The 25,268-nt window shown below is 34.5% G+C and overlaps 1 protein-coding gene across 7 annotated transcripts in view; it reads right to left on the bottom strand.

Annotated features, from left to right (window-relative positions):
- Window positions 1-25,268, bottom strand: part of LOC114344348 (sterol regulatory element-binding protein cleavage-activating protein) — an 860,805-nt gene that overhangs the window by 707,430 nt on the left and 128,107 nt on the right. Inside the window, exon 1 of one of the 7 annotated variants that reach the window (XM_050657869.1) lies at window positions 1,042-1,154. The exons of the other annotated variants lie outside the window; for them this stretch is intronic. The gene's annotated coding sequence lies outside the window, so the exon portion shown is untranslated. Of the gene's footprint in view, window positions 1-1,041; window positions 1,155-25,268 lie in introns of those variants that run through there. 7 annotated transcript variants of the gene reach the window in all.

The raw sequence follows: 25,268 nt of genomic DNA on the forward strand, positions 1-25,268 counted from the left end.
AAAATTTCAGATTGCTCGGAGCAAGTTTGCCGGAAATATACCGTGTTGAATATCTGTTAGCAGTTCTAGCAATATCTGTTATAACATGTTGAAGAAATTGAAAATACTTAAAAGTTGTTAAAACTTTAAAAACCGTATTTTTCTCAAAACTGCTTTTTCCAAAGGCGGTGGAAAGGAAAACTCAAAAACTACTTAGCCACCTAAAATTTTGCATATATTTTATTTAGCCATTTCTTGAGGTAACGATGTCAAGATATTTTTTGTTTTATGCTTTCTTTTTGTTTAACAATAAGTAATAAATATGTTAATTTTCACTGATTTTGTACAAAAAATTTCGTTATTTAGACTTCTGAGTGATACCGTAAAGTCAAAAATCTAGCTAATAAAATCCTTTTTAATTTTTTGTTTCACATGATCTAATGACAAGTTCTGATGTCCACCACAAAATCTTTTTTTAGGTGTCTAAAAATGTGCCATTGTTGGCTTATTTTTCAATACTTTGCATCGATTTTTTTAATATTCTTTGAATTGTACTGAATATGTTTATTTCATTTAGAAATAAAATTATTCTACCATAATATTCTGCCAAAATTCACAAAAACGTGCTTGAAATGTTAATTTCAAACTAGGCGGCTCGTTTCGTATCTCTCATACTCGCTTCATAATGACCATCATTAAATGCTAGCTGCAAAATATACTATTGTGTACACATTCACAACAACAATAATTATTGTATTTGATTACCACGTAAATACTAACAACCCCTGATTAAAGCTTGTCAAGGCTGTTAAATTAGTAAAACAAGTTTTGATTTTTTTATCAGAAGTAGCCACTAATATTGTTTAAATGGTGACGAAAATACATCGCTAAAGGTGTTTAAGGTTATCTACTTGTTCATTATCTTGTTATAAAAATATAGTACGTCAGAAAACTTTAGAATTAGATACATAAATATACATGTTTAATTAAAAGGTTTTTAACTATGTACAAATAACCGGACAATGCGTAAAAATATAATACTAAAATAGTACAGTGTAATACCTCCTTCCCACGGTCTGCGATTGTACGGAGCATCATACACAGCCGACGACCACGGACGGCAACGCACCGCAGACAGAGCTCTTTCAATGGTCCGGGACAGTCTGTGTAGGTTAGGGTGACCAAATTATAAACTTGATAAAACGGGACACATCCAAGCAGCAGTAGCGCACCTAGAATTTTTTCTCTGAGGGGATAGGGGTTGGCTTGGGCGTGGAATTTTTTTTTGTATTTTTTGTGAAAGACAAATTACATTTTCCTACCATTCAAATGTTGAATGGGTTGCATATGTGAGTTCATTTTAAATGAAGTAAAGAAACACAGACTTACTCACAATCATTTAATAATACTTCGACGACCGGTTTCGATCTCTACACTATTCAGATCATCTTCAGGTCGGCGTTACAAGTAGTCAAATGCTTTAAAGAAAGCAAGAGTTAGAACATTGTCTGGTTGTATCAAAATGCAAATAGAAAGCCCAAAAAGTTTGAAAAGTATGCAACTGTTGACATTTCAGAAAAACAAACTGATACATACGTATGCACACATATGAGAAACAGGTACTCATAAGCCCGCATACGCACATAGATGCATGCGGTTTATGACTATTTGTTGAATTAAGTTAAATTTTAAAATTATTAAAAACTTTTTTTTAAAAAGTAAAAAACTATATAATTTTGATCCACTTACATGCCGTTACAAGGGATGCTTTGTAAGTTCATCGATAACATGTTTAAACGTCCAAATTATGCTAATAGGATAGCTAGATGAGGGACTGGGTAAGCGGACGCGGACATGCTTCGTAGGTCAAAACACAGTGAATTGGAATGGATCCTGAAGGCAGATGTGTGTTGTGAAACAGAGACAGATGTATTAGTTCTAATACTATATTAGTGCATACGTATGTATCAGTTTGTTTTTCTGAAATGTCAACAGTTGCATACTTTTCAATAATTTTGGGCTTTCTATTTGCATTTTGATACAACCAGACAATGTTCTAACTCTGGCTTTCTTTAATTGTAGCATTTAACTACTTGTAACGCCGACCTGAACATGATCTGAATAGTGTAGAGATCGAAACCGGTCGTCGAAGTATTATTAAATTATTGTGAGTAAGTCTGTGTTTCTTTACTTCATCTCCTACTATTCTTTATGTTTTTCACATGCTCTGGGGGAAATGAGGTTTAACTCCCCATCCCATAATGCTTAAATTATGCGCTGCACGAATATTAGAAGAAGAGGTCGACGAATCAAGAGATTACAACAGAGAAATGCATCTAATATTCACGGATTTCAAAAGCGCTTTTGATACAATCAATCGGAAGAAAATGATGGAGCAGCTAGAGAATGTTGGAATCCCAGAAAAATTAAGACATATGCTAAAAGACTGTTAGTAACAGTGAGCCTAAAGAACATCAGAGCAAGGATCAGCTTTAACGGAACAACTTCTAAGGAGATTAAAGTAAACCAAGGCGTGAAACAAGGTGACTCTATCTCTCCGACATTATTTAATCTGATATTGAAAGTAATCATGAAGAGGACAAATTTTGCAAACAAAAACATTATTACAGATCAACTTCAACTAGTAGCATATGCAGATGATCTAGTCATCATAGCGAAGGCGAAGATGGCACTTATAAAAGCAGTTGCAAAATTACATAAGAAAGCAAAGAAAATAGGACTAGAGATAAACCAGCCCAAAATAAAATACATGACGATAGGGAAGGATGGCACAACAACTCAGAAATATCTAATAACACAGAACCATAAATCCGAAACTGTATCCACCCATAGCTACTTGGAAGTAACAATAGGAAAAACCGGAAATGAGAGAACAGAGGAAAGAATTCTGAAAGGCAGAACAACGTATGGAATGAATAGAAACCTGCTGAAAAGCAAGACTCTAAGTATAATATGAACCTATTAAGACCTTAATAAGACCTGTTGTTATATATGGGGTGGAAACAACGACGATTAACAAGAAAAAGGAAGATAGTCTTCTGAAATTTGAAAGAAAAATAATGAGAACAATACTGGACCACAAAGTAACAAAAGAGGGAAAAATAAGAATGAAAACAAATGCCGAAATTGAAGAAAAAGTAAAGAGAGAAAATATAGTCACATACAAAAAATTAACCCAACGCAAATACGGGACATTTAGGCGTCCCGAGAGACTTTTTCGGAACGCCGGGACAAATCGTTAAAAAACGGGACAATCCCGTTTTTACGGGACGTTTGGTCACCCTAGTGTACGTCCGTCTGTGTAGTGTGCGATTTAACCATTTAACTCGCTCCTTTTTTAAACTCTTTGATCTAAACAGTACTATCATTTATTTGACTCTTTATACGGTTATATTATCGTTATATTATATCGTTCCTGTTCTTATGCTCTGACGCTGTAGAATTCCATAAAATTGGTTTATTTTGATACAGATTTAAAAACTCAAAAATAAGTTCGTTCGTCCATTTCATGCTTTTAGCAAAAAACTTTTAAAAACAACTGCAACAAACTTTAGCAACACCACACACAACTACTTGTATCAGCGAATGAACAACTTCTGACATTCTGACTTGCCGTCTGTTAAAACACAGACGCACCTTTGATGTTACCTACTCTCGATGGATAGCACGCATTAGCACAGACGTGTCTGAGCTACCACCGACGAGTCTCTTCCCACGGTGCGTCGGTGCGAGCTGGTCCGCGTCCGTTCGCGATATTGTGGATCGTGGAAAGCCGCGTAATAATAAGCCATTGAAAAAATCGCAAGGTAAATGTACTAGTACGAGGGTTGTCTTTTTAGTTTTGCATATTAGTGGAGTCACTGAAGGTGGATATGAGCTATTACCTCCGATTTCGTTGAACCTCCATGGATTTGCATGAAAATTGGTGAGTGGTTAGGGGATATCTCAAGGAACAAAGGTGACATGGTGCCAACTTGCGCTTTTACCCTGGGAATGGATGCCACCCCTTCTCGGGGTTGAAAATTATTTTATTAAAAATAACCCCATAATTGGATAGAGGGACAAATTTCAAGCAAAATTTGTGATGTAAAGTTATTAAAATAAATCAAAACTTTTTAGTTATTAAAGATCAAAGATTTTAATTTTTCTTGAGAAAAATGCATGTTTTTAACCAATTTTTCATCAATAACTCAAAAAGTGTAAGTTTTTACAAAATAGTTATTATTATCAAAATTGAAGCTAATAAAAAATGAAATAAACCCCTTACTAGAAAAAGCTTTTAATGTTAACTAAAAGTAAGTTGTGAGTCATAGGTAACTGAATGTATATTTTTTTCGGCGAGTAAAAAACTCTAAATATTCAAGCTGAAATAACGGGAAATTGATGCATTTTATAACATAAACTTATTAAACATTTGTCAAAGTACTTAAAAATATCTATTAAATGAGCCCCCGAACATGTTGATAGCGTTAAAATTTATGTTCCAAAATTTTTTCAAAATTTATCTTTTAAACATTTTTCCAAAAAATGTTATTGTTGTTCTGAAGCTATTTCCTTGTGGCATTTTTATAATTAAGTATTTTCGATGATAGTCCTGTCGCCAGTGGGGGTACAATGGCCTCCTTAATTCAGATGGACTTACTAAAGTTTTTTTTATGTATTTTCACCTGTAGAACACGAATTTTTTGGGTAACAGTCGATCCGGATGTCGATAAGATTGTTATAAACAAAGAACTTGAGGAATCACATAACAGCGATTTTTTGCAAAACAAAACATTTTTTTTGTATTTTTTGGGTCATTCTAAGCAAAAAATGTTTTTTTTACAAGTTTTTTCGTAGGATGCATAGTTTTCGACATAAACGCGGTTGAACTTTCAAAAAATCGAAAAATTGCTATTTTTGAACCCGAATAACTTTTGATTGAAAAATAAAATAGCAATTCTGCTTACCGCAATTGAAAGTTCAAGTCAAATTCTATCGGTATTGATTACTTTCATTGCTAAAAATTAATTTTTTTACTGTTAAACAAAGCTATAAAGAGGTCCGTGAACTTAGCCCGAAAAAGTCGGGAAAAAAATGTGATCGATGCCATTCGATTATCCATTGATTGTCCACCATTTTATTTCGTTAGTCCACCCATCAATTCTTTTTTATAAACAAAATTTTTTTTCGGGCTAACTTCACAAATCCACAAACTTTCGAAAATAAAAAAAAAACTCTTGCTATATTGTTTGTCCATGTTTGTCCACCACTTAATTTTTTTTGTCCACCCTCTGATATTTTTAAAATAATTTTTTTTATATATAATATATTGCTTACGGATAATAGGACAGTACCGCCGAAAAAGTAATTCAGACATTATAATGAATGTATATGCGGGAGCAGAATCTCAACTACCCATTTGTCTACACCCTCGCAGCGTTTGTCCAACCCCTTAATGTGCAAAACAACCCCCTTGAAGACTTTAATTTATTTTTTTTTAATTCTCAACTCGGGCCAAATTCACGTCCGCTTAAAACGCATTTAACCGTTATTTCAGGTTCAGAATCACAACTACCCGTTTGTCCACTCCTTCGCAGCGTTTGTCCAACACCTTAAAGTGCGAAACGACCCCCATGGAGATTGCAATTATTTTTTTAAATTCTCAATTCGGGCTAACTTCACGTCCGCTTAAATGCGTATTTAAACGTTAATTCGGGGACAGAATCCCAACTACACGTTTGTCCACCCCTTCGCAACGTTTGTCCAACCCCTTAAAGTGCAAAACGACTTCCCCACAGATTGTAATTTTTTTTTATTTCTCAATACGGGCTAACTTCACGTCCGCTTAAAAGCACATTTACATGTTATTTCAGGTACAGAATCCCAACTATCCCTTTGTCCACTCCTTCGCAGCGTTTGTCCAACCCCTTAAAGTGCGAAACCAACCCCCTGTTAGGGGCCGTCCATTAATGACGTGATGTTTTTTTGGTATTTTTTAACCCCCCCACCCCCTTGGTGATACATAGAGAGGTTTAAGGCTAACCACCCCCCCTCCCCTGTATCACGTGTATTTTTTAGTATCTACTACAAAAAATCTATTTTTAAGTATTTATAAAATACACGTATCTATAAGTACCATCTAATTTTAGTATACAAAATTAAAACTACTGAAGAATTAAAACTGACCTAGCATACCCTTGTTCAGTGCCAAAACAACAGAATAACTGACAAGACTACCAAGTACCAATTCATCAAATAATTTATTACATCATGTACAGACTAAAACCTCATACACAATAGGAGACTGCGACAGCGTCAGTATTCCTAGTGGAAACACATGGTAAGAAACAAAACACTTCGCAAGTGTCCCTTTTAAGAATTTAAGATCATTTACCATGAAGAGTAGGTATCCCATGTCGCTTTTATCATCCATTATTATTATCATCCTAACATCCATTATTAATAAAACGGAAAGAAAGAAAAAGGAAAGAAAATTAATGTGTTGTAGTATTTTAGAATATTTTGAATGAAAAATTAATTTTTTTATCAGTCACACCAATGCCGCTTTCGATTTTTTAACACGTGTGACGAAAAAATAAATACACGTGATGTATTACTACACCCCCACCCCCTTGTGATGTTTCGTGATTTTTTATGGACCCCACCCCCCCTTTCGAGCCTCACGTGATTAATAGACAGCCCCTTACTTGTATTTTTTTTTATTTTTTAATTCGGGCTAACTTCACGTCCGCTTAAATGCGTGTTTAAACGTTAATTTGGGAACAGAATCCCAACTACCCGTTTGTCCACCCCTTCGCAACGTTTGTCCAACCCCTTAAAGTGCGAAACCAACCTACTGTTATTTGTAATTACTTTTTTATTTTTTAATTCGGGCTAACTTCACGTCCGCTTAAATGCGTGTTTAAACGTTAATTCGTGAACAGAATCCCAACTACATTCGGGCTAACTTCACGTTCTCTTAAATGTGCAATTTAACATTAATTCGGGTGCAGAATCACAACTACCCGTTTGTCCACCCCTTCGCAGCGTTTGTCCAACCCCTGAAAATGCGAAACAACCCCCCTGTTAATTGTATTTATTTTTTTATTTCTTAATTCGGGCTAACTTCACGTTCTCTTAAATGGGTATTTAAACGTTAATTCGGGGACAGAATCCCAACTACACGTTCGTCCACCTCTTCGCAGCGTTTGTCCAACCCCTTAAAGTGCGAAACGACCCCCATGGAGATTGTAAATATTTTCTTATTTGTTTATTCGGGCTAACTTCACGTCCGTTTAAACGGGTATTTTAACATTAAATTCGGGTGCAGAATCACAACTACCCGTTTGTCCACCCCTTCGCAGCGTTTGTCCAACCCCTTAAAGTGCGAAACAACCCCCCTGTTAATTGTAATTATTTCTTTATTTCTCAATTCGGGCTAACTTCACGTTCTCTTAAATGGATATTCAAACGTTAATTCGGGGGCAGAATCCCAACTACACGTTTGTCCACCCCTTCGCAGCGTTTGTCCAACCCCTTAAAGTGCGAAACGACCCCCATGGAGATTGTAAATATTTTCTTATTTCTTTATTCGGGCTAACTTCACGTCCGTTTAAACGGGTATATTAACATTAAATTCGGGTGCAGGATCACAACTACACGTTTGTCCAACCCCTTAAAGTGCGAAACAACCCCACTGTTAATTGTAATTATTTTTTTATTTCTTAATTCGGGCTAACTTCACGTTCTCCTAAATGGGTATTTAAACGTTAATTTGGGGGCAGAATCCCAACTACACGTTTGTCCACCCCTTCGCAGCGTTTGTGCAACCCCTTAAAGTGCGAAACAACCCCACTGTTAATTGTAATTATTTTTTTATTTCTTAATTCGGGCTAACTTCACGTTCTCTTAAATGGGTATTTAAACGTTAATTCGGGGACAGAATCCCAACTACACGTTTGTCCACCCCTTCACAGCGTTTGTCCAACCCCTTAAAGTGCGAAACAACCCCACTGTTAATTGTAATTATTTTTTTATTTCTTAATTCGGGCTAACTTCACGTTCTCCTAAATGGGTATTTAAACGTTAATTTGGGGGCAGAATCCCAACTACACGTTTGTCCACCCCTTCACAGCGTTTGTCCAACCCCTTAATTAAAGTGCGAAACAACCCCCCTTTTAATTGTTATTATTTTTTTATTTATTAATTCGGGCTAACTTCACGTTCTCTTAAATGGGCATTTTAACATAAATTCGGGTGCAGAATCACAACTATCCGTTTGTCCACCCCTTCGCAGCGTTTGTCCAACCCCTTAAAGTGCGAAACAACCCCCCTGTTAATTGTAATTATTTTTTTTTATATCTTAATTCGGGCTAACTTCACGTTCTCTTAAATGGGTATTTAAACGTTAATTTGGGTGCAGAATCCCAAGTACACGTTTGTCCACCCCTTCGCAGCGTTTGTCCAACCCCTTAAAGTGCGAAACAACCCCCCTGTTAATTGTAATTATTTTTTTATTTCTCAATTCGGGCTAACTTCACGTTCTCTTAAATGGGCATTTAAACGTTAATTCGGGGGCAGAATCCCAACTATACGTTTGTCCACCCCTTCACAGCGTTTGTCCAACCCCTTAAAGTGCGAAACGACCTCCATGGAGATTGTAAATATTTTTTTATTTCTTTATTCGGGCTAACTTCACGTTCGTTTAAACGGGTATTTTAACATTAATTCGGGTGCAGGATCACAACTACCCGTTTGTCCACCCCTTCGCAGCGTTTGTCCAACCCCTTAAAGTGCGAAACAATCCCCCTGTTCATTGTAATTATTTTTTTATTTCTTAATTCGGGCTAACTTCACGTTCTCTTAAATGGGTATTTAAACGTTAATTCGGGGGCAGAATCCCAACTACACGTTTGTCCACCCCTTCACAGCGTTTGTCCAACCCCTTAAAGTGCGAAACAACCCCACTGTTAATTGTAATTATTTTTTTATTTCTTAATTCGGGCTAACTTCACGTTCTCTTAAATGGGTATTTAAACGTTAATTTGGGGGCAGAATCCCAACTACACGTTTGTCCACCCCTTCACAGCGTTTGTCCAACCCCTTAAAGTGCGAAACAACCCCCCTGTTAATTGTAATTATTTTTTTTATTTATTAATTCAGGCTAACTTCACGTTCTCTTAAATGGGCATTTTAACATTAATTGGGGTGCAGAATCACAACTACCCGTTTGTCCACCCCTTCGCAGCGTTTGTCCAACCCCTTAAAGTGCGAAACAACCCCTTTTTAATTGTAATTATTTTTTTATTTCTCAATTCGGGCTAACTTCACGTTCTCTTAAGTGGGTATTTAAACGTTATTGGGGGGCAGAATCCCAACTACACGTTTGTCCACCCCTTCACAGCGTTTGTCCAACCCCTTAAAGTGCGAAACGACCCCCATGGAGATTGTAAATATTTTTTCATTTCTTTATTCGGGCTAACTTCACGTCCGTTTAAACGGGTATTTTAACATTAATTCGGGTGCAGGATCACAACTACCCGTTTGTCCACCCCTTCGCAGCGTTTGTCCAACCCCTTAAAGTGCGAAACAATCCCCCTGTTCATTGTAATTATTTTTTTATTTCTTAATTCGGGCTAACTTCACGTTCTCTTAAATGGGTATTTAAACGTTAATTCGGGAGCAGAATCCCAACTACACGTTTGTCCACCCCTTCACAGCGTTTGTCCAACCCCTTAAAGTGCGAAACAACCCCACTGTTAGTTGTAATAATTTTTTTATTTCTTAATTCGGGCTAACTTCACGTTCTCTTAAATGGGTATTTAAACGTTAATTTGGGGGCAGAATCCCAACTACACGTTTGTCCACCCCTTCGCAGCGTTTGTCCAACCCCTTAAAGTGCAAAACAACCCCACTGTTAATTGTAATTATTTTTTTATTTCTTAATTCGGGCTAACTTCACATTCTCTTAATTGGGTATTTAAACGTTAATTCGGGGGAAGAATCCCAACTACACGTTTGTCAACCCCTTCGCAGCGTTTGTCCAACTCCTTAAAGTGCGAAACAACCCCCCTGTTAATTGTATTTATTTTTTTATTTCTTAATTCGGGCTAACTTCACGTTCTTTAAACGTATTTAAACATTAATTTGGGGGCAGAATCCCAACTACACGTTTGTCCACCCCTTCACAGCGTTTGTCCAACCCCTTAAAGGGGTGGGTTTGTACTTTAAGGGGTTGAACAAACGCAGCGAGGGGGTAAACAAACGGGTAGTTGACATTCAAGCCCCCGAATTAACGTTTAAATACGCATTTAAGCAGCCGCGAAGTTAGCCCGAATTGAGAAATAAAAAAAATTACAATCTCCAGGGGGTTCGTTTCGCACTTTAAGGGGTTGAACACATGCTACGAATGGGTGGACAAACGGGTAGTTGGGATTCTGTCTACGAATTAACGTTTAAATACACATTTAAGCGGACGAGAAGTTAGCCCGAATTAAGATATAAACAAAATAATTACAATTAACAGGGGGGTTGTTTCGCACTTTAAGGGGTTGGACAAACGCTGCGAAGGGGTGCACAAACGGGTAGTTGTGATTCTGCACCCGAATTAATGTTAAAATACCCGTTTAAACGGACGTGAAGTTAGCCCGAATAGGGAAATAAAAAAATATTTACAATCTCCATGGGGGTCGTTTCTCACTTTAAGGGATTGGACAAACGCTGTGAAGGGGTGGACAAACGTGTAGTTGGGATTCTGCCCCCCAATTAACGTTTAAATGCGCATTTAAGCGGACGTGAAGTTAGCCCGAATTAAGAAATAAAAAAATAATTCCAATCTCCAGGGGGGTCGTTTCGCACTTTAAGCGGTTGGGCACACGCTGTGAAGGGGTAGACAAACGTGTAGTTGGAATTTTGCCCCCGAATTAACGTTAAAATACGCATTAAAGCGGACGTGAAGTTAGCCCGAATTAAGAAATAAAAAAATAATTACAATCTGCAGGAGGGTGGTTTCGCACTTTAAGAGGTTGGACAAACGTTACGAAGGGGTGGACAAACGGGTAGTTGGGATTCTGTTCCCGAATTAACGTTTAAACACGCATTTAAGCGGACGTGAAGTTAGCCCGAATTAAAAAATAAAAAAAATAATTACAAATAACAGTGGGTTGGTTTCGCACTTTAAGGGGTTAGACAAACGTTGCGAAGGGGTGGACAAACGGGTAGTTGGGATTCTGTTCCAGAATTAATGTTTAAACACGCATTTAAGCGGACGTGAAGATAGCCCGAATTAAAAAATAAAAAAAAAATTACAAATAACAGGGGGTTGGTTTCGCACTTTTAAGGGTTGGACAAACGCTGCGAGGGAGTGGACAAACGGATAGTTGGGATTCTGAACCTGAAATAACATGTAAATGTGTTTTTATGCGGACGTGAAATTAGCCCGTATTGAGAAATAAAAAAAAATTACAATCTGTGGGGGGGTTGTTTTGCACTTTAAGGGGTTGGACAAACGCTGCGAAGGGGTGGACAAACGTGTAGTTGGGATTCTGTCCCCGAATTAACGTTTAAATACGCATTTAAGCGGACGTGAAGGTAGCCCGAATTGAGAATTAAAAAAAAATAATTGCAATCTCCAGGGGGTCGTTTCGCACTTTAAGGTGTTGGACAAACGCTGCGAAGGAGTGGACAAACGGGTAGTTGTGATTCTGAACCTGAAATAAGGTTTAAATGCGTTTTTAAGCGGACGTGAATTTGGCCCGGGTTGAGAATTAAAAAAAAATAAATAAGTCTTCAAGGGGGTTGTTTTGCACATTAAGGGGTTGGACAAACGCTGCGAGGGTGTAGACAAATGAGTAGTTGAGATTCTGCTCCCGCATAAACATTCATTCTAATGTCTGAAGTACTTTTTCGGCGGTACTGTCCTATTATCCGTAGGCAATATATTATATATAAAAAAATTATTTTAAAAATATCAGAGGGTGGACAAAAAAATTATGTGGTGGACAAACATGGACAAACGATGGACAAACAATATAGCAAGAGTTTTTTAAATTTTCGTAAATTTTCGTAAATTTGTGGATTTATGAAGTTAGCCCGAAAAAAAATTTTTGTTTATAAAAAAGAATTGATGGGTGGACTAATGAAACAAAATGGTGGACAAACGTGGACAATCAATGGACAATCGAATGGCATCGATCACATTTTTTTCCCGACTTTTTCGGGCTAAGTTCACGGACCTGCTATAAAGACATAGTGATTGCATGATGTTTTCAATGCATTTCTCATTTGAAATCGAACGAGTAGGCGCGCATACAGAGAATTTCTACGTATATTACGTACATTAAAAACGCATGCATTGGGCATGGGAAACACTATGTGTTTATGGCTTTGTTTAACAAATAAAAACTTAATTTTTAGCAATTAAAATAATCAAAACCGATAGAATTTGACTTGAACTTTCAAATGCAGTAAGCAGAATTGCTATTTTATTTTTTAATAAAAATATATTTGGGTTCAAAAATTGTACTTTTTCGATTTTTTGAAAGTTCAACCGAGTTTATCTCGAAAACTATGCATCCTACGAAAAAAGTTGTGGGACCATTTTTTGCTGAGAATCACCCAAAAAATACAAAAAAGTGTTTTGTTTTGCGAAAAATCGCTGTTATGTAATTCCTCAAGTTCTTTGTTTATAACAATCTTATCGACATCCGGATCAAAATACACAAAAAAAACTTGGGTAAGTCCATCTGAATTAAGGAGGCCCTCCCCGGCGACAGGACTATGAGAAATAAGCCACAATTATATAATTATATAATTGTGGCTTATTTCCATATAATTGTGGCTTATTTCCCATAGAAAATACTTAATTTTATAAAAATGTTATTGTTTTTTTATAACTCCGTTCGTGTTTACGATATCAGGTTCATCTAAAAACTGTTTGAAAGTTAATTCCAAGTGCTATTTAAGCACGTTGAACCTAATTTTTTAAACCCCTTACTTTTTTAAAAATAAAAGGTTAAATGACCCCGGTTGCATGGTTCCCAAGCAAAATGTAAGATTAAAACGTTTCTATCTCGGTTATTTTTACCCTATAGAAATAGTAAAACAGGTAAAATATTTGGCACAGAAAAAATAAAATTTGGTTATATATAATATTTTTTACGTATATTGAGTATTTTTGGAGTTATTATCAAAAGAATATGTACAATAATTTTAAAAATTATGATTTTTTTAAATTATATCTTTTTTTCAAAAATATGCATTCTAAACCGGTCAAAATTATCGAAAACATTACTTATGCTAATATAAAGAAGTTCTTGTAAAGATTGCTATAAATTTTAATTTTTGTGGAAATGGCGTATGTTTTATTTTTCACTTTTTCCTAAAAAATTCGAAACGGTTCTTTTATTTTCATTATAACTTGCTTAATTTTGACGCTATTACCTTGTTCTGAAGTTCATTTGATAGGTATTCCGAAGTACTTTGACAAATGTTTAGCAGGAATATTTTATACATTGCATCGTTTTTCCGTTATTTAAGCTTGAATACTTAGATTTGAGTACTCAACAATCAAACATTAGTTTAATTCTTTATGTGAGGAATGTATTCAATTTTTTATTATCTTGAATTTCAGTAATAATAACTTTTTGTAAAAGCTTATAGTTTTTGATTTATACGTGAAAAACCAATTTAAAACATGCATTTTTTACGAAAAAATAAAATCTTGGGTCTTTAATAACTCAAAAAGTGTCGATTTATTTTAATAACTTTTAATTTGTCCCTCTATCGACTTACTGACCCCAGGGTAAAAGGGCAAGTTGGCATCATGTCACCTTTGTTCCTTGAGGTATCCTCTAATTACTCACCAATTTTCATGAAAATCGATGGAGGTCCAACGAAATCGGAGGTGAAAACCTTCAGTGACTGCACTATATAGCCATAAAGACAAAAAATATATATATACTTGTACTTTATTGCTTTTAAAAATAGGTCCCGCCAAGATCGATACACTTTTGCTTACGTTCAAACCAATTGCTAAAACAGTTATTCCAGTCTTCAGTTGACACCTGCAAAATCGCTTTTTTTAAAGGCAACGATGGCTTCTTTCTTCTGGCGATTGAAATCGATGATCAAGCATTCAATTCTTGATCCTTGGGAACGCGAAGAAGTCGTTGGGACTTCGGAGGTCGGAGCTATACGGTGGTCGGTTTAACAATTCGATGTTTTGACGCTCCAAAAACTCTATCGTCTTTTTAGTCTAAGAGCTAGTGAACCCTCTGGGTAACGGTAGACAAGGTACAAGGCTAGAAATTTGTATAGTGATATAATTCATAGCACACCAAGGCTAAAAACCATGACCTGGCAGGCATCAGCCCTGCACGTGTATCTACCAGATGAATCGAAAAGTACATAGTTTAGGGGGTAAAAGAAACTTTCTCCTGTAAAGTTTAAATTTAAGTATGTGTTTGAGTAAGTCATTTAGAAGAAATGTGTACAATGACAGGCGATTCTGAACAGCATAAGACCTTGACAGGCGATGGGAAAGATTGGGGTTTTTTCCTAAAATTATTTTTTTTACATCTGTTCCGTCTCCATAGTTTAGTTAATTTTAGTTTTTTCGATTTTATTTTACGATGTAAATTCACATCAGACCATTCTTAAAGTTTGGGTAAATTATTTTCCAGAAATCTCTTAAAAGATACATTCATTCTTACCTATATTTCTGGGTAACATTTGTCATTTGTATTATAATCCTCTTTAGAAAGTAGGTATTTCGAAAGTTAGGTGAGTCAAGCGGATATTGTCCCCTTCTGGGAAGGACAGTGATGAACGGTTTTGTAATTACGTTTTTTCCAAAGTAAAATTGTGTAGGACAGATATAGACATTTTTGTTTTCCCCACCACTAGGGATTTCTGGTCGAGAGTCGTTTTGTAATTTTAGTAGTATTCAGTAGCGAGCAAAAATTAGATCTGTAAACACGTATAGCAATCAATAGAGTTCTATCGAAAAGTGTCGTCGTATATTATTTTAATTTGCTAAAGTAATATTTTATAGCAACGTATACTCACGGTAAACCAATCGTGGGTCAAACAATGGTCCTTCTAGCTTGATATATTTGAAGAACTGAGCGTAGTTATTGTTGAAAAATAGAACTTTTTATTGTATTGTGATTTATTGCTTTAATCAAAATAAAGTGAACATTCGAATAGTAGTGGTGCTATAAAACCGTAGTGAATTCTCAAGGATTCATTACACATTGTCGTCATATTTCTGTACCATCACGCAACAACGGTCATCATAGCATAAAATCAAATGTGAGCTGTCATCACCAGAAGTCTCAAAAGTCACCAATTCAAAGTAAGTCATTTGAACCACTCAATTAATCCATTATTTTTACTCTATTCCTTTTACTACTAATAAAAATTAATATCCTCTCTATTTCGAGTTTGCTCAAAATTAATTAGTATGAATTTAATAAACTGATTATATAATTTAAATTATTTATTACCGTTTTGTCGTGAGAAATTTTGGATTTTCGGTTATTTGGTTTTATATTTTTTTATATATATTATAAAAATTTAAAATGACTGAAGAAGTAATTAGAGCCCTTAATGTCAAACGCGGTAATGCCAAGCGATCTTTAACGGTATAGGAAATTTTTTTAAATAAATACAATCCTGAAAAAGATTTTCTAAGCTTAGAAAAACTGTATCAGGACATAGAAAAAGTTCGTGAAAATTTTGAAATTGTTCAAACGGAATTAGAAATATTACAGAAAGAATCGGATGAACTTACTAATTATCGTTTAGAATTTGAGGAATAATATTATAAAACATACGCAATCGCTACAAATTTTTTGGGATCGGATGAGGGAAAAATTAAAATCGTCAACTTTCGATGATACACCGCCAGAAACAATATTTTCTACCATTCCCTCATCGTCGTCATCGGCAGAAATACAATCTGCAAACAACATTGCATTAATTGCTCCAGTAGCAAATAATTTTGCAATAAATTTTCCGACAGCATCGCTTCCAAGTATTCCTTTACCGATTTTCAATGGCACTATAGACACGTGGTTAGGCTTTTATGATTTATTTAATTCATTAGTTTTTTTTTTTTTTTTTGGTTTTTATGGCATTGACTTGGGTGTCATTTAGCCAGACACAACTTTTTTTTTTGTTTTCTGTTCATACATAAGGAAGGCAATGAGGTCCTTAGAGTTCCATAGCAAACTCTTCTACAGCTCTCTACTCAGTTCAAAAGCTGGCCGCTATGGACTTTTGAACTGAGTAGAGAGCTGTAGAAGAGTTTGCTATGGAACTCTAATTCATTAGTTCATGAAGATAATAACATTCCTCCCGTAAGAAAACTATTTTATTTGAATTTAACAGGAGAAGCTGCAGACATAATATCTTCTATCGAATCGTCTGCTCAAAATTATGATGTCGCGTGGAATTTGTTACAAGAGCGTTATGACGATCGAAAATTCATTCGTGATATTTATATCAAATCGCTAGTTGACACGCCGCACAGTGGTGAATTTTGCCGAAAACCTGGCCAAAATGCAAAAATTTAAGTTTATATAATCCGAGAAATTTTAAATGAATCTTGCTCGGTAGGTTTCTGAGGATCATAAATGGCCATTAAGGCTAGAACAATACAAGCATATCACATATTTTTATTAGTGTAAAGTTAGGATTGAACGAAAGCGGACCGAATAAAATTAATGTGTGATACAATTGAGGCATTGTTAGGTTTTCGTTTACAATTATAGACGTGTATTATTTTGTTATTTTATAGTGGATGCTATTTCTGGAGGTAAGTGGAGTATTTCAATATACTTTTCGAGATTATTTTTCCTAACAAAAACTTTATTTACAACATATTTACAAAATGATGGCAAGAATGTTCAATCGTTTTCTGTTAACCAAGTTTTAAAATGGGAAAAGTAAAAAAATCAGCTTTGGTCAGCAAAGATTTTTTGCTTAATAAATAACTCAATATGTATATAAATATTCCTCAAGAAATCATCTGCAACAAGTTGCAAACTTAGCGGAATTCTTCATTTTAAATAACTGTAACATGCTGGAGAATTTCTACATTAAGAGACTTTAATGTTATGGTCAGTTAATAAAGTAAGAACAAAATATGAAGCAGCCGATCCAGTAAATTAACAGTTTTTTTTACACAAGAACCGCCGTTTTTTGTTATTTTTTTGCTTTATTCTTTTTTTTTTAATCTTTAAGTCTTTTACCTTTATGTACAGGTCTATCTTTTTGCTTTCTTATTTTTATATTTGTTATTAATTTTGGTCGTGTGAGTCCAAAAATTTTGCCTTTTTTTAAAAATAAAATGCATAAACGATACTTTATATTAAGAAGCCAAAAATAGGTAGGTCAACTCTTAATACATTTTAATTGTTATGTAAATGGATCCGATTAATTATAATTATTACCTAGATACCAATGTGTGGCTTCTTAACACAAAGTTTCGTTTATGCATTTCATTTTTAAAAAGTTAAAATTTTTGGCTCACACGACCAAAATTATTAAAAAATAAAAGTAAGGAAGCAAAAACATAGGATTATGCATAAGAGTAAAAGGACTTAAAGGTTAAGAAAAAGAAGAAGAAATAAAAAAAAAACAAAAAACGGAGGCTCTTGTGTAAAAAAAAACCTGTAAATTTACTGGATCAGATGCTTCATGTTGTTCTTACTTTATTAACTGACCATATAACATTAAAATCTCTTAATGTAGAAATTCTCTAGTATGTTATATTTTTTTAACATGAAAAATTCCGCTAAGGATGCATCTGGCTGCAGATGATTTTTTAAGGAGTATTTATATACATTTTGAACTATTCATTAAAAAAATATCTTTGCTAATCAAAGTAGACTTTTTTACTTTTCCCTTTTTAAAACTTGGAAAACTTAAAACGATTGAAGATTCTTGCCAATATTTTGCAAATATGTTGTAAATTAAGTCTATTTTACGAAAAAAAAGTCCAAAAAGTATACTAAAATACTCCACTTACCTCCAGATATAGCATCTGCTATAAACTAACAAAATAATACACGTCTATAGTTCTAAATGAAAACAAAACAATGCCCCAATATTATTGTATAACACACTTAATTTTTATTTGGTCCGCTGTCGTTCAATCACACCTTTACACTAATATAAATATATGATCTCATAGCCGCCCATATCCATGGGCACGGCCACGGTCCCCTAGCTTTTCTGTTGCTTTAAACTACATTACCTATATTGTCATCCAAAGTATACAACATGTAATGTGCAACATCTTCACGTCTGGCCCCTTCCCTAAAAAATTTTAGATGGGCGCCTATGCATGATCTGCATGTATTGTTCTACCCCTAACGGCCGTTTATGATTCTCAAAGGCCTACAGAGCAAGGTTCATATAAAATTTCTCGGGGTATACCATTAAACTTAAATTTTTACATTTTGGCCAGGTTTTCGGCGAAATTCACCACTGTGCGCCGTGCATGTCAAAAGAATTTTCAACTCACGCATTCTTGGATCATATTCAAAAATATTTAAGAGCTTTAAAAATCTTGGTGAACCCATCGACTCGTGGGATTATTTTCTCTTCATCTTATTCAAAGACAAATTCACTAATAGTCTCCACGAACGATGGGAAGATAATACTAACGAATCGCGTAATCCAACAATGAAACAAATGATGTAGTTTTTAAATAGAAAAGCTCAACCCGAAAACACGCGATCTCAGCAATCTACCATCAAAAATCGGCATTCGCGAAATCAACAAACTTATACTGCAACTACTTCACAAAATAGTTGTATTTTTTGTGAAGGTGAGCATTATATAAATTCCTGCTGTGAATTCACATCGTTATCGCTTGTGGAACGTTATGAAGTTGCTAAAAAGGGTGGATGGTGTATTAATTGCTTACGCAAAAAGCATCGCGTCTTGCAATGCACCGCTTCCAATTGTCGCACTTGTCATCAAAAACACAACAGCTTGTTGCATTTCGATAAACCAAAAAGAGCTTCGAATAACAATAAAAATACAAACACGGATACACCTAGTGCTAGCGTAAATTTGCACGCTCATGTAGCCACGGAAGTACTATTGGCTACCGCAGTGGTAGATATCGTAAACGGTCGCGGAAAAGCCAAAACTTGTCGAGTGTTTTTGGACGCTGGTTCTCAAGCACATTTTATTAGCGAAGCCTTGGCTTAATTTTTAAATTTAGATCAAAAACCCGTTAATATCACAGTTTCCGGGGTAGATGATTTATCGACCAAAATAAAAAATTCTGCGCATGCTACAATCAAATCGCGTTTTAGAAAATTTCAAAAAACTGTTGAATTTTTGATTTTGCCACAAATCAGCAAAACAATGTCGTCGATTCAAATAAATCCTACTCGAAATACCAAAAAATATCGTGTTAGCCGATCCTGAATTTTTCAAACCCGCAGAAGTAGATGCATTTTTGGGAGTCAAATTGTTTTACAAACTTCTCAGTGTAGGACAGATATCGTTGAAAAATCAGCCTAATGCTGTTCTCCAAAAAAACTCAACTGGGTTTGATTGTTGCTGGTGAAATAAATCATTCATCGCTTCTGGGAAATGGAAGAAATTCCAAGCATCAAAGAAGAGCATTTCGAGTGTCACACTACTCGGGATGTTACTGGTAGATACATCGTAAGGTTGCCATTTAATCACAAGAAATCGAAATTAGGTGATTCATACAATAGCGCATTAAAACGTTTTTCTTAGCTAGAAAATCGTTTTCGTAAAGATCCTGCTCTCCAGCTGGACTATTCTGCTTTTATGACTGAATATGAGAAATGAACTCACATGTCGTCTAAAAATGATGAAAATTACCAATAAATTGGATTTTATCTCCCTCATCACGCAGTATTAAAACAAGATAGTCTCACCACTAAAACTCGCGTAGTTTTTGACGGGTCTGCAAAAACGTCAACGGGAATATCACTCAATGATGCCTTAATGGTCGGTCCCAAGCTGCAGGATGACTTATTTGTCATTCTTCGTTATCGTCAACATATAATCGTATTAGCAGCCGACGCAGAGAAAATGTACCCCGATGTCACCCCCATGACGCTATTTATCAAAAAATTTTGTTTCGTAAAAATCCACAAGAGCCAATAAAAACACACATTCTACTAAAAAACGGTACTGTCCCGCCAAAATCTAGACGTGTGGTCGTTTATTATTAACGTAGGTTATGGAGGCATTAACTATGTACATTTCGGTGAATTTCGGTGAATCAGCGATTTGTTTTGATGCACATCCTTTGATATTCGTTAATTTACCGCTCCCAAGAGCGAATTACTGTGCACACACGAATCATGTTGTTTACGAATCGATTTTTAACGGACAAGACCCTACAGACTATATATATCACGAATCGTAAATCACTCAACGAACTATGCGTGCACTGCCCACGAATCGCGAATCGCGCATCACGAATCGTGCATAATGTGTAGCCAGATTTCAGAATTGGTGATTACTTTAGCATAAATTATCTTTTGGTTGAGATTGATTGGAAATTAGTTTTCATCAACAAAAATATCAACGAGGATATTGAAACCTTCTATGAAATTCTATACAATTTAATACATAATTTTGTACCCATTAAGAAATATAAAACATCCACATATCCTAATTGGTATAACTGTGATCTTAAATCGTTAATATTAAAAAAGAAAACTGCTCATAAAACATTCAAACAGACAGGAAGGGAAGAAGACTATAATATATTTTCAAGTATTAGAACTCAATGTAAAGAACTTACGAATTCACTATTATATAAACGACATGTTCAGGAAACTGAAAACAATATATGTATCTGAAAACCCTAGATCATTCTGGAAATTTATAAATAGTAAAAGAAACTCACATATTATTATGTTACCATCAGTTATTAAGTATAATGATTATACTGGGAAAATAGTCAAGAAATCGTTGATATTTTTGAGAACTTTTTTTCAACTGTCTACAATGATGTCGTAGTTAATCAAATTCCTATTTTTAAATTTGAGAAATCTGCGAATGTAAGCAATTATGTTGTTGACATTAAGGAGATAATTAATGAGATTCTGAGTAGCCCGTGGAAACTTACCAAGGGACCTGACGAAGTTCCATGGTATTTTTTAAAATAATGTGTATACACTTTGGCAGAACCAATACACCATTTATTTAACCTATCACTAACATCAGAGATATTTCCCGATTTCTGGAAATCTAGTTTTTTAAAACCAATTTTCAAGTCTGGTCAGAAAGATAAAGCTGAAAATTACTGTGTAGTTTGTATACAGTCAGAGTTGCCAGAGGCGGCTTTACCTATTGTGCAGAGTGTGCGGTGTACACAGGCGCCGGCATGTTGGGGGCGCCGAGCGCCAAAGAGCGGGTCCTTTACTTTGTTTCAACATAAAATATGCTTTAAAACGATTAATGAAAAATTACATTGGCAATTAAGCGCGATTTATAGATTGCCGCCAGCCCGTCTGTCCGTCCAACGCTCCAATGGACGGGCGGCAATCTTTTTATTCGTTTGAAGACATATCGACAATGATTTCGAAATAGGTAACCTATAAAGGTCAAATTGCTTGGGACTTGCCGGGTATTTTCAAAGACGTTTGTACACGTGTCGCGGGGTAATTTTGCGAAATAAGCGTTGACGAAATTAATTAAGTACCTATTATATTTAAGTTAACATGTAAGTATAAAGTAAAGCGGCTGTTCTTTTGATCAAAACTATTTAAAAGGAAGATTTTCTTTTATTACTACCACAATTATTGCGACTTTTAGCGGAGTCAGAGCTTCTCAAAAATTATCCGTATTAACAATTTGTTGTTGGTTTTTTTAGTAATACTGAAAATACGTAGTTCATCGTAGATTAGATTCGGGTAGGTTGTTCTGACGCCGTGAATACCTATTGGCTCCCGACATCATTTAATATTGCACTATTTGCATCTGGATTTTTGTGTACATTATACGCGTACATAACACTCTCTAATACCCCACGTACTAGTACTAGGTACGTACAGACTATTTCATTTTGACTGCGCGTCTACCAAAGGGCGCCAGGGCTTCAACTGCACACGGGCGCTACATGGGCTAGAGCCGCCTCTGAGAGTTACCAAAACTATTAGATTTTTTTGTAAATAGAATGTTAAGTTTTGATTGTAAAAACATAATAATTGGTGAACAACATGGTTTTAGCTAAGGTAAATCCACAGTTACAAATCTCGTGTATTATACAAATTTTATCATTAACTCGTTGGAGTCTGGTTCTCAGGTCGATTCAATCTATGCTGATTTTTCAAAAGCTTTCGATAGAGTCAATCATGAGATCTTGATTGCCAAACTTTGTGGCTATGGCATTAGAGATAACATCTCAAATTGGATTTAACATTATTTGTCTAATAGTTCTCAAATGGTTAAATATGGTAGCTTTTTGTCAAAACCAATTCATATAACATCAGGTGTTCCACAAGGTTCTCATTTAGGTCCACTACTTTTTAATATATTTGTTAACGATTTACAAACAGTAATTAACTCCGACCAATTTCTCATATTCGCTGATGACATAAAAATCTTTAGATCTATTGCTTGCCTCTCTGATTGTGAATGTTTGCAGTTGTCCTTAAATAATTTTTCACGTTGGTGTGAAGTAAATGTTTTAACATCACATTTAGTAAAACGCAGGCTTCTTTTAATAATAATTACACACTTAAATGGTACTGTTCTGCAAGAGATACATCAGGTACGGGATTTGGGTATAACACTGGATAGAAAACTGAACTTTAATGATCATATTAATGACATAACTTCACGTGCCCTTAAAATGTTAGGATTTATCTAGATAAATTCAAAGGACTTTTCAGTTTTTACGTTTAAAATATTATACTGTTCGCTAGTGTGATCAATTATGGAATACTGCTGTATTATATGGTGTCCCTTTTATAATACCCAGAAAACTCAATTAGAAAAAGTTCAAAACAGATTTTTAAGGATATGTGGTTATAAAATGGGTTTAAGACGTGGAGATTATAATTAGTTATATTCTTAATCAACTTAAAATGAACAAATTAGAGACAAGAAGAGCTGAATTCGAATTATATTTTTTTACATAAGCTTCTAAATGGATTTATTAATTGCCCTGAAATTTTGGGTTTAATCTCATTTAATATACCTATGCGAAGAACCCGTAATTCTGACCTGTTTTTTGTAGATTTCCATTCTACTAATTATGGACTTAATGAAGTTATTTCTAGGATGTTACGTACTGCGAACAATTACCAAACAGATTTAGAATTATTTAATACTTCAACTGCATCAATTAAAAAACATGTTAAAAAACTGTTGTAGCTAGCTTATGTATCTTACTGTATTTTATACATATTGTACAAAAACTGAAAAAGGGTTTATAGATCAATTAAGTTAGTAAAAAATAAGCCGTTTTTCGACATCATTGAAAAGACGAGGTTTGACAGTTGAAATGTGTAGTATGAGATATTACAAAAAGGCTACCATCTTGGGATTCATCAATTTTTTAGTGGAACAATTTTTAAATAAACAATCAAAACGTCAAACTTAGTTTTGTGCTCATAGCTTAAAAAACTTGTTTATTTAGAGATTTGACGTCCACAGGTAACTTTTTTAGAACAAAAAGATACATCGAATGAGATACACTAAATGAAAATCGGTTAATAAACAAAAAAATTATTGCAAAACGGACGACAAAATCACTTTTTTTTAATATTTTTAATAACAATTTTATTGATATACCTAAACTTGAGAGCATTATAGGGTTTGAATGGTGTGCAAAAAATGGTCCAGATCTGTTAAATAGTTTTCGCAAAATTGAATTTGTTTATAATTTTTTTGAAAAACAAGCTAAGTTCTGAGGCTGGTCCAGTTAATATGACTGAATGTATCTCAATAATCCGGGGCTCATTTCCTTCGTTAAGATGTATACTGAAGCTATGAAAAAAAAAAGTAAAAAAAAATACATGTACGTACACAAAATTATTTGTTAATAAATAGCAGTTTTTGAGCTTATAAACAATTACAATAATTTCGTAGAAATTAGATCAAATTAACAGGCAATAAAAAATACGGAAAGCTGGTTAAAATACACAACTTCTAAAAAAAATTTTAGGTCCTAGGACCCTTGGGGTCTGAGATAGCCCCTTTTTCAAAAAAAAAAAAAAAAAATCACTGTTACGTTAATTAACAACACTAAGATCTGAAATTAACCAATCTTTTATAAGAAAAGTCAAAGTTTTTAGCAAGAAAAAAATGTTAAAAATTGTTTAAACAGTAGTGTTATAAACAAAGAGTATTTTGCGTTGCGACTAAGTAATAAAAAATAATGGGCGTAGCCGAATGAGAATAAATTCGCGGACTACCATTCGCTAGCGCTAGACCGTTGCAGCCCATTTTTAACATTGACAGTATACCGGATTTGAAGCTTAAATATTATATTTATTCAGGGTGGAAGGCACTTACGGAATAAAATTATTTCTGTCCTTGTTTCAAAATATTACAAAAACTGCTGAGACTCGTCGATTTTTAAAAACAATTGTGCACTTTTTAAACATAAATTTGAATCTACAGAGTGATCCTTACAAGTCTAACAGAGTCCATAAGCTTTATTTTTAATGGAACACCCCGTATATTCATATATTTTTAAAAGCTGGTTAACAACCTGATTTCAACGAACTATATCATGTAGGGTATATTATGAATAATACAGGGTAAAATTTTGAAATTAATGTATGGGAACCACTTAGGGAATAAAATTGTTTGTCGTTATTTTAAAAAATTATAAAAATTACTGAGACATGTCAATTTTTAAATTCAAATGGGCGTTTTAAAACATAAATTAAAATATACAGGGTGATTCACACAAGTACAGCATAGTCCATAATCTTTAGTTTTAATGGATCATCCTGTATATTTTTATATTTTTTGAATCTACCAAAAAACCTCATATCAAAAAAGTGTATACATATTATGTAGGTATCACCTATCATGAATAATACAAGGTGAAATTTTAAAATTATGTATAATTTTTTCAATAAAATAAATACCTACGATTACATAAAATTTTGAAATTAATAATTTATCATGCTATATCATATAATAAATCTATTGGGTTTTGTATTTAATGTCCTAACAAAATTTATAAATAATTTCTAAATTTCACCTTGTATTATTCATAATGGACCCTATCAATACACTTTTTTGAAATGTGGTTGTTT

This window comes from Diabrotica virgifera, chromosome 8 (assembly GCF_917563875.1).
Source record: "Diabrotica virgifera virgifera chromosome 8, PGI_DIABVI_V3a".
NCBI lineage: Eukaryota > Metazoa > Arthropoda > Insecta > Coleoptera > Chrysomelidae > Diabrotica > Diabrotica virgifera.